General features: G+C 42.5%; 1 protein-coding gene across 1 annotated transcript in view; it reads left to right on the top strand.

Annotated features, from left to right (window-relative positions):
- tmprss13b (transmembrane serine protease 13b) overlaps nucleotides 1-10,968 on the top strand; it is a 41,419-nt gene that overhangs the window by 14,897 nt on the left and 15,554 nt on the right. The gene's annotated exons all lie outside the window — the stretch shown is intronic.

Genomic DNA, 10,968 nt, shown 5'->3' with positions numbered 1-10,968 from the left:
GGAGCTGCGGGGGGCCGGAGCTGTTGGCCGAGGTAGGAGTAACCAGGCGGAAGGCATGGCCAGCCGTTGAGAAATGCTTGTTGAAGTTTTCGATAATCATGGATTTGTCAGTGGTGACCGTGTTCCCTAGCCTCAGTGCAGTGGGCAGCTGGGAGGAGGTTCTCTTGTTCTCCATGGACTTCACAGTGTCCCAGAACTTTTGGAGTTGGAGCTACAGGATGCAAATTTCTGCCTGAAGAAGCTGGCCTTAGCTTTCCTGACTGACTGCGTGTAGTTGGTTCCTGACTTCCCTGAACAGTTGCATATCGCGGGGACTGTCTCGATGCTATTGCAGTCCGCCACAGGATGTTTTTGTGCTGGTCGAGGGCAGTCAGGTCTGGAGTGAACCAAGGGCTGTATCTGTTCTTAGTTCTGCATTTTTGAACGGAGCATGCTTATCTAAAATGGTGAGGAAGTTACTCTTAAAGAATGACCAGGCATCCTCAACTGACGGGATGAAGTCAATGTCCTTCCAGGATACCCGGGCCAGGTCGATTAGAAAGGCCTGCTCACAGAAGTGTTGTAGGGAGCGTTTGACAGTGATGAGGGGTGGTCGTTTGACTGCGGCACCGTAGAGGATACAGGCAATGAGGCAGTGGTCGCTGAGATCCTGGTTGAAGACAGCGGGAGGTGTATTTGGAGGGCCAGTTGTCAGGATGACGTCTATGAGGAAGTGCCCTGTTTACAGAGTTAGGGCTGTACCTGGTGGGTTCCTTGATGATTTGTGTGAGATTGAGGGCATCGAGCTATAGATTGTAGGACTGCCGGGGTGTTAAGCATATCCCAGTTTAGGTCACCTAACAGAACAAACTCTGAAGCTAGATGGGGCAATCAATTCACAAATGGTGTCCAGGGCACAGCTGGGAGCTGAGGGGGTCGCAGCATGCACAGTAAGAGACTTATTTCTGGAGAGTAATTTTCAGAATTAATAGTTCAAACTGTTTGGGTATGGACCTGAAAGTATGACATTACTTTGCAGGCTATCTCTGCAGTAGACTGCAACTCCTCCCCCTTGGCAGTTCTATCTTGACGCAAGATGTTATAGTTGGGTATGGAAATCTCTGAATTTTTGGTGGCCTTCGTGAGCCAGTGATTCAGACACGGCAAGGACATCAGGTTAGCAGAGTGTGCTAAAGCAGTGAGTAAAACAACCTTAGGAGGAGGCTTCTGGATGCTATATGCATGAAACCAAGGCTTTTTTGATCACAGAAGTTAACAAATGAGGGTGTCTGGGGACATGCAGGGCCTGGGGTTTACCTCCACATCACCCGCAGAACAGAGAAGGAGTAGTATGAGGGTGCGCTAAAGGCCATCAAAACCGGTCGCCTAGAGCGTTGGGGACAGAGAATAAGAGGAGCAGGTTTCTGGGCATGGTAGAATATATTCAGGGCATAATGCGCAGACAGGGGTATGGTGGGGTGCGGGTACGGCGGAGGTAAGCCAGGCACTGCGATGATGAGAGGTTTTATCTCTGGACATGCTGGTTGTAATGGGTGAGGTCACCGCATATGTGGGAGGTGGGACAAAGGAGGTATCAGGGTATGAGGAGTGGGACTAGGGGCTCCATTGTGAACTAAAACAATGATAACTAACCTGAGCAACAGTATACAAGGCATATTGACATTTGAGAGACATACAGCGAGGCATACAGTAATCACAGGTGTTGAATTGGGAAAGCTAGCTAAAACAGTGGGTGAGACAACAGCTAATCAGCTAGCATAACAACAGCAGGTAAAATGGCATTGACAAGGCAACGGGCCGACAGATAAAACAAACAAGCAGAATGGAGTACCGTGATTTGCACTCGGTGGGTGGGTGTATGTATGTATGTATATATTATTGACTGGAGGGTGTAACTGAAGCTGTATAGAGCATGACATATTCCAGTACTAACAATTCAATTGAGCTATATTAGCCATGTAGTCTGACAATGTCAAAGGAAAGACATTGTCAGTGGAAACTATTTACTAAATGTTTTGTTGGCAAATTATTCTAGATTGAGCATCCTCTTTGAATGAATTTGGGGGTATAAATGGTCTTTAGCAATCTAGAACTACCGGTAAAAGATCAATCAGAAAGGAAGAGGCAAAGCTGCTCAATATGTACTCTAGAACCCTTGGACCCCAGACACACTCGCTCTCACTACAACTACCAGAATTCAACGTACATTAACAAGAGGCTCAAGACTGTTTGTGTTGCACGACTGAATAAAGTGATTCGGATTTATTCTTTTGTTATTCTGGCGTAGAAGCCCAACAAGGTCGGTTCATTTATATATCCCCCACCCATAAACCCTTATTGGAAATATAGCAATTTTTTCCTTCAATGTAATGCTTGTAGAGAATGCTTGTCTCCTAGGCTAGTCAACGTGTATTTTCCAGCCATGCATTGCCATTGTTGCTAGCGAGCTACGGGTGTAAATGTTATTTAATTGAAGAAGCTAGCTAGGTTAACACAACCAACTCCGTTTTCTAAATATTGCTAGCTAGGTCGATAACTTGCTTGTAGCTAGCCTAGGCAGCCGATAGTGCTACATCCTTTTAGATTTGCGGGCCAGGCACAAGGTAACGTTAGTTAGCTGCCACTGCTAGCGACACATTGCTTTGTGGTCCCAACCTGACGACTTCTTGGTAAACGTCACGCATCTCTGTTTTCTCGTGTAGTGTATTGCATAAACAATTAGTCTACATAATGATGTTGCTTCTAAAAACAGGTGATTCATTGAACAGGTGATTCATTGAAAGCTATCTCAAGCGAAAACAATTTAGGATATGTCCTGCTGTCTGTTTATTTCATGTTCCTGTTGTACGTATATCAATGGTCAGCTTTACACTTTCTATGCAGATAGCATAACACTTGTTCTGAACGCTTTGCCAGGTAGATAGATAATTACCTATACGTGTTTTATTTCATCTAATGTAAAGAAAACCACCATAAATAAGCCCAAAGTGAATAATGTAGGCCCATCACTGTATAGCACAGAATCTAATCCTTAAATGCCTAATCCTTTGTCCTACATTTCAGAAAAATGGAAGCAAATGGTTTTGGAAGATTGATTGCCAGCAGTCTTTGCACCTGATGGTGATACCATCATGCTCATATCTGTTCACTTCACCTTCCTGTAGATTGTTGCCATGGAGCACTGTGACGGAAATGAGCCAGCAAGTGATACAAAGCATTTGTCTGCTGGCTGTGAGCAGACGGCCATGGGTGACCAGGATTCACAGACTGAGGTGAAGCCTCCATCTGACATTTCTGATGCTGTACCCCTTGAGCATCAGCCATCGGGGAAACTGAGGAGGACTGCCTTAAGATTCTTTGGAGGACGCAAAAGCATCTGTGTTTTACCAAACTTCTTTGGGGGAAGGAACAAAAATCTAAACAAGTGGTCCTCTAAGAAGGGAGTCAGCAAGAGTAAAACTCATGATGGACTTAGCAAGGCAGACTGGGAGGACAGTCTGGGAATTGGATATGTCCCAGCAGGATATTTTGAGTACCACAGCCAGAAAGATACTGCTGGAAAGGCTTGTAGGGAATTTGGTCACCCTACTGGTGATCAGAAGTCATTCTCTCTTCCCGGCAGAAAAAGGGTTTGCGAGAACTTTTAACAGCATCAGGCGTCGTAGAAAGAATAGAAATTGTGATTTTGAAAAAATGAAATGGTTACGAATTCTCATGTCTGCAACAAAGAGGTGCCTATTGCCCAGACTATCATTGACCAAAATGACATGGAGTGCCTGGGCAGTTTGTCTGAATCCAATGTACCTGTTTTGGCAAACATTGACGATTGTTTGACAATTGCTCCTGAATGTATTAATGTTGATGTCATAGTGTCTGAGAAAGACCTGGTGAAACAAGGGAGTCTTGATTCTCTGATAGGGGACCTGAAGAAAGGTGAGGATATGGTAGAGACACTCCACATAAACACAGAACCAGATTCTTTCCCGAAGACTAACCTAGAGTATACTGAGAACGTACAGTTGCTCTACTGGCTCATCTCAGATGAGCTTGATGTTTGGTGATGTGGCCTCTCTAAAGAGTTTTGACCCGCTCACTGGCTGTGGTGACATAATAGCTGATCAAGACGATGACAGTATTGCAGATTCTCAGGCACAGTCTCAGCGGAAAGGAGTCGAAATGCAGGCAAACGGAGTTCCTGTTATGTTACGTACCAGGGTGGAGGAGAAGAAATGGCCACCCCTGTTAAGGTGGACAGGGATTATCTCCACGACCTCTGGAAAATGAGGTTGCAGAGGGCTCTTGCTATACCCACAGCCACGTAGAAGACTTTCTAGAGCACAGTGAAAGTCCTAGGATGACACCTGAAGAGCCATCTAGCTCTATACCATGGACATCAGCAGCAACAGCAATGGTGCTCTTGGAGTTACAGAGACCACCCTTACATCTTTGGATGTCATGACCCCACAGAGCGAAAATCAAGTGTCAGTTCCTAACAGCGATGAGGTTACTATGACTCTACCACCCCAGGACAAGATGAAGACGGACGTGAGCAAAGTTGACAGGATCAGGACCGATAGACTACCAAGGGACAGTTATAGTGGCGTATGCATTGTATGAGCTTTTTGAGCCTGATGACAGTCTTATCAGTCACCTTTTGAAAAAGCTAAGCTGCCCGTCTCTGATCCACTTGAGTTTTTAGACATGTCAGCTCAGTGTGGTGGTGAAGATGTAAATGCTGTGTTCGCTCCTGAAACGGGTCTAATTGAAGAGGACAGGCTAACTGGGAATAGGGAGAAATGCTTGGCAACCCTAAATTGTCAGATGCTGTTGTTGGCACCTTTACCTCAACATGTCAATCACAAGAAACTGACTCTGGAGCAAAACAAGCCACAGTCCCCACGGTTAAGAGGAAATCATGATCTATCTAAAACAAAGAATGACTTGGAGGATGACCAGACAGTTTGCTTCCCAAGCCCTAGTGGACTTCACAAAACAATCACATGTTTATAGTAATTCAACTGAAAGCATGGGAGGCTCTGAGTCAAACTCTCCCTTTGCCCAAAACATGCAAGCCCTCCCAGCCATTGTCACATTTGATGTCGTGGACATGGATAACGAGGGGGAATATGACCAGCAGAAGGATATGGTAATGGAGGAGGAATACATCACGTCGCCTTATGAAGTGTTTGAAGAAAGCTACCTGCAAAAGGATGCGTTTGCTGAATGTGACTTAACTATGTTTGACCTCCTTGAACAGAGTCTCAGTAATACTTGGGGAATCGCCAGCCTGCCACGTCACCTTAGCCTTACACAAGTCAATCGGTCGAGTCCACTTGCTCCTCTGCTGAGTCCTTTGGCCTTAAATAGAGAAGTAGATCCCTGGACACAGAGAGCTTGGAGTTAGAGATGACTGACATGTATTTAGGGAGTGGGGCAGCACTAGCGTCTTGCCCTAGAACTGAAAGGGACTCGAAGAGAGTGTCCTCGCTTCACCGCAAAAATAATGGATACATTTCCACTTCAGAAAACCGGGATAATAGACAGATCATGTTTCCGTCATGGCAGCCAGAGACTGAGGGGACCGTAACGCACCCACGAGCAGATGGGGAAAGAACAGAGCAGACGTACAGTCTCTATCAAACTCAAAACAGACGAATGATATCATTCGGTCAGCCTGTCAGTCGAGTCCCAAACTGTAAATCTCAACAGATCTCAGCTAGCAAAATGACTGACAGAGTATCCTGTAATTATATCTCTCAGATTACAGGACCGTTACATAGGCCATTTCATCTTCCTTTGCAATCAGAATCCTGTCGGCCCCATGCCCCCTATGGAAGATCAGTTAAGGCATCAGATGGCGGTGGTGAGGCCCTTTTTTTACACATCGAACATTAGCTCTCATCCTTAAAATCAACATAACATGCCTCAACCTTGGTTGTGAGTCTGGCAGTTCTGTAAGCAGGGCTCTAAACTAACTTTAAAAATTTAGGAACACCAGAAATGTGATTTTTAAAATTGGTTAAGATACAGTATAGCCTAGCTACTTCTAAATCACATGTTGTGCTCTAGAAACGAATATGAAACCCTGTAAACACTTTTTTTTTTTTATTATAAAAAGCAAAAATGTTGACATAAATACCTCATTAAAATTAAGTCATTTATGGAATATTACGTCTCTACATAATGTAAATTCACTAACATTTAATGTTGTACACCGTCTCTTTAAGAGCATCAAGTTTGTGATGACATGCAAGACGTCATTCGTTCATTGTTATGATCATGGATCTCCTGAAGAAGCTATCCGTTTTCCTTTCTGTGCCCCCAAATGTTTGGATACTGTTTTCAGGTTGTTAGCTAGCTAATGAGGTATCAAACATGACTGAACAAGGTGTAAAACAAATGCAGTCCGCAAGTAGTTTTAGAACGTCCTGCGACATGGTTTATGAATGTAAAATGCGGCCTCCCAACCTGTGACAAAAACAACAAACGTTGCACTGATAATATGGGTTAGCTCTTTTGAATTGTTTGGGCTAGAATCAAGCAGTTTTTGCTGTATTAATGGTGCAAGCATGACGCGAACGAATCTGGACCTGGGAAACGAGAAGCCTTATTACAAAAATTCATACAAACAAAAATTAAGTTATTTATTTTTGTTGCACTGGTGCTCCCAAATGAAAACTCCAGTTGCGGTCGCACAGCAAAATATTTAGTCGCAAATGTGCACTTTAAAGCCCTGCCTGTAAGGCCAGTGGACTATGAGCAGCAGGCAGACTTCACCATTAAAGGAAGAAAAACTGGATATGGTACACTGTTGAATGTAACAAACACACGGTGCCTTCGGAAAGTAATCAGACTCCTTGACTTTTTCCACATTTTAATACGCTACAGCCTTATTCTAAAATGGATTGAATTGTTTTTCCCAATACCCCATAATGACAAAGCAAAAACTTTTTTTTAGACATTTTTGCAAATTTATGAAAAATAAATGGAAATATCACATTTATAAAAGTATTCAGACCCTTTACTCAGTACTTTGTTGAAGCACCTTTGGCAGCGATTATAGCCTCTAGTCTTGGGTATGACGCTGCAAGCTTGGCACACCTGTATCTGGGGAGTTTCTCCCATTCTGCTCTGCAGATGCTCAAGCTTTGTCAGGTTGGATGGGGAGCATCGCTGCACAGCTCTTTCATGTGTCTTCAGGGGATGTTTGATCGGGTTCAAGTCCAGGCTATGGCTGGGCCCACCAAGGACATTCAGACTTGTCCCAAAGCCACTCCTGTGGTGTTTTGGCTGTGTACTTAGTCGTTGTCCTGTTGGAAGGTGTATGTTCGCCCAGCCTGGGGTCCTGAGAATTCTGGATCAGGTTTTCATCAAGAATCTCTGTACTTTGCTCCTTTCATCTTTTTCCTCGATCCTGACTAGTCTCCCAGTCCCTGTTCCTGAAGACATCCCCACAGCATGATGCTGCCACCACCATGCTTCACCGTTGAGATGGTGTCCGGGGTTTCCTCCAGATGTGACGCTGGCATTCACGCCAAAGAGTTCCATCTAGTTTCATCAGACCAGAGAATCTTGTTCCTCATGGTCTGAGAGTCTTTAGGTGCTTTTTGGCAAACCCAAGCGGGCTGTCATGTACCTTTTACTGAGGAGTGGTTTCTGTCTGACACTCTACCATAAAGGCCTGATTGGTGGAGTGCTGCAGAGATGGTTGTCCTTCTGGAAGGTTTTCCCATCCAAAGAGGAGCTCTGTCAGAGTGACCATCATCGGATTTCTTGGTCACCTCCATGATCAAGGCCCTTCTCCCTATTGCTCAGTTTTGCCTGGAGGCCAGTTCTAGGGAAGAGTTTTGGTGGTTCCAAACATCTTCCATTTAAGAATAATGAAGGCCACTGTGTTCTTGGGGACCTTCAATACTGCAGACATTTTTTGGTACCTTTCCCCAGATCTGTGCCTGACACAACCTGTCTTGGAGCTCTACGGACAATTCCTTCGACCTGGTTTTGCTCTGACATGCACTGTCAACTGGGACCTTTTAATATAGACGGGTGTGATTTTCAAAATCGTATACAATCAATTGAATTTAGCAAAGGTGGACTACAATCAAGTCGTAGAAACATCTCAAGGATGATCAATGGAACAGGATGCACCTGAGCTTTATTTAGTCTCATTTACATGATTACTTATGTAAATAAGGTATTTAAAATAAAATAAACTGTTTTCGTTTTGTCATTATAAGATATTTTTGTAGATTGAGTAAAAACATTGAATTTAATCAATTGTAGAATAAGGCTGTAACGGAACAACGTGGAAAAATCAAGGGGTCTGAATACTTTCCTAAGCAAATTCCCAGAAATGTAATGAAACCTCTTCTACACTTAGTATTGAAATGTGGTATACATGTTATGTACCACCAAAGACACCATCTAGTATGTTTGCATAACTGAAAATAGAATGACTGTCTGTTACTGCAAGTATTTCACTCTGTTGTATAATCCTTATTTGTGTTGCTGTTCTATCATACTGTGTTGTCTTGTGAACAGTCATAATAGAGGCTCTCTCATGCAGTCTTTCATTAAAATGTTCAGGCCTGAGTATGCCTTGCATTTGTACAGCCCAGAGTTAGGCCACACACAACACGTATTACACATATTGGTAGGTACTGTGAATTGGTAATTACTGTAAACTACGTGGTCATTTTAAAATCAAATTAAATTTGTCACATGCACAGAATACCTCTTGTGTAGACTTTACTGTGAAAGGCTTCCTTAAGAGCCCTTCCCAACGATGCAGAGTTTAAAATAAAATGTCACTGACTAAAGTTGTATCTAGCCTATAAAGTATTTTTTTATGACTTTCTTTACAGAAAGTTGTTGACTACAGTCTAGGACGGTGCTTGTAAACTCTTAGGATGGTATTATATTTTAATTTCGATGTAATTATAAGATGCCGCCGACATGCAGATTTGGATCGCAGGTCAATTAACCTTTTGAGATACCAAATGTATAGAGAACAGCATTGATAATGTCTTACATTTTTGTGAAGACAAATTGTAATCTATTAACTATTACAATATACTGTATGTGTTTTAGGCTACATTTTAGAATGTATTTCATCGTGCATCAGTTAACCATTGTATTTTTTGTGGTTAGGCATTTGTTAGCTGTTTTTCTTTTGGGGGTTGACAGAAGTTGATGTGAAAGTAATTGTTTGTTCAATAGGTTTGTATTCTGTAGTACCTCTGCAAGTATTCAAAAAGTGAGGTTGAATTTGTATTCACAACCAATCCATCTGCTGAGAACAGATATACAGCAACAGTCAAACGCTTGGAAACCTCCTTATTCAAGGGATTCTTTTATTTTTACTATTTTCTACATTGTAGAATGATAGTGAAGACATCAAAACTACAAAATAACACATATGGAATCATGTGTAACCAAAAATTTGGGTATCTGTGACCAACAGATACCTTAGTTTCTGTAGTCCCAGTCATGTGAAACTCATAAATTAGGGCCTCATTTATTTCAATTGACTGATTTCTATGAACTGTAACTCAGTAAAATCTTTTGAAATTGTTACATGTTGCATTTATATTTTTGTTCAGTGGAGATAGATTCTAATTAGAGAATCTGTCTGGCAAAGTCTGTGAAAATGTATTTTATGTCAATGTCAATAATCTGCTTGGCATTTTGGGATATTTCCCCGGCACCATTTCTTCTAGTCCTGTGAAGAATAGAATGCTGCCTTGCACTTAAATCATCTATACATTTGTTTTGTTTGTAGATAAAGATTTTTAAAAACAATGGGATAATTGGGAGACTTTTTATATTATTTCTGGTCTGTTTTATAGATTCCTCATAAATGTTCCTTATTTCTGGAATTATATTACTATTGTAAAACCTTTCCCATATTTTACACTCAGTGGTCACATCTGTAGTTTGTTTAACTCAGTTTTTCAATAATAAGAATATAAATGTATATTGGTGACAATATACTTGTCACATACATTTAAGGAGACACTCTGAGCAACTTTCCAACTGGACCCCGCAAAAATCAAACCCACAGCCCTGCTGTTGCAAGTGCCGTGCTCTACCAAATGAGCCACACGGGACCATATACACATCAAAAGTGGTGCCAAAGTTCATATACATTAAATAAAATAATAAAAACAGAAAATTCTGTCATGTTGTTATGCCTACATGTACTGTATACTGAACTAAAATATAAATGCAATCAAAGATTTTACTGAGTTACAGTTCATATGAGGAAATCAGTCAATTGAAATAAATTCATTAGCCCTAATCTATGGATTTCATGACTGGGAATATTGATGGGTCTCACAATGGGCCTCAGGATCTCATGGTATTTGTGCTTTCAAATTGCATCAATAAAAAGCAATTGTGTTTCGTTGTCCGTATAATAACCCCACCGCCACCATGGGGCACTCTGTTCACAACATTGACATCTGTCAAACCACTCGCCCACACGACGCCATACGTGTGTTTGCGGTTGTGAGCCGGTTGACGTACTGCCAAATTCTCTGAAACGACTTTGGAGGTGGCTTATGGAAGAGAAATTAACATTAAATTATCTGGCAACAGCTCTGGTGGAATGTCCAGCATTGATATATACAGAGAAAAGAGTCGGCCCGAGAATTGAACCCCTGTGGCACCCCCATAGAGACTGCCAGAGGACCGGACAGCATGCCTCCGATTTGACACACCGAACTCTGTCTGCAAAGTAATTGGTGAACCAGGCAAGGCAGTCATCCGAAAAACCGAGGCTACTGAGTCTGCCGATAAGAATCTGGTGATTGACAGAGTCGAAAGCCTTGGCAAGGTCGATGAAGACGCTGCACAGTACTGTCTTTTATCGATGGCGTTTATGATGTCGTTTAGTACCTTGAGTGTGGCTGAGGTGCACCCGTGACCGTGCTCGGAAACCAGATTGCATAGCGGAGAAGGTACGGT

This window comes from Oncorhynchus keta, chromosome 11 (assembly GCF_023373465.1).
Source record: "Oncorhynchus keta strain PuntledgeMale-10-30-2019 chromosome 11, Oket_V2, whole genome shotgun sequence".
Classification (NCBI taxonomy): Eukaryota; Metazoa; Chordata; class Actinopteri; order Salmoniformes; family Salmonidae; genus Oncorhynchus; species Oncorhynchus keta.
Note: the sequence above shows the minus strand (reverse complement) of the source record. Positions and strands in the feature narration are given on the sequence as shown.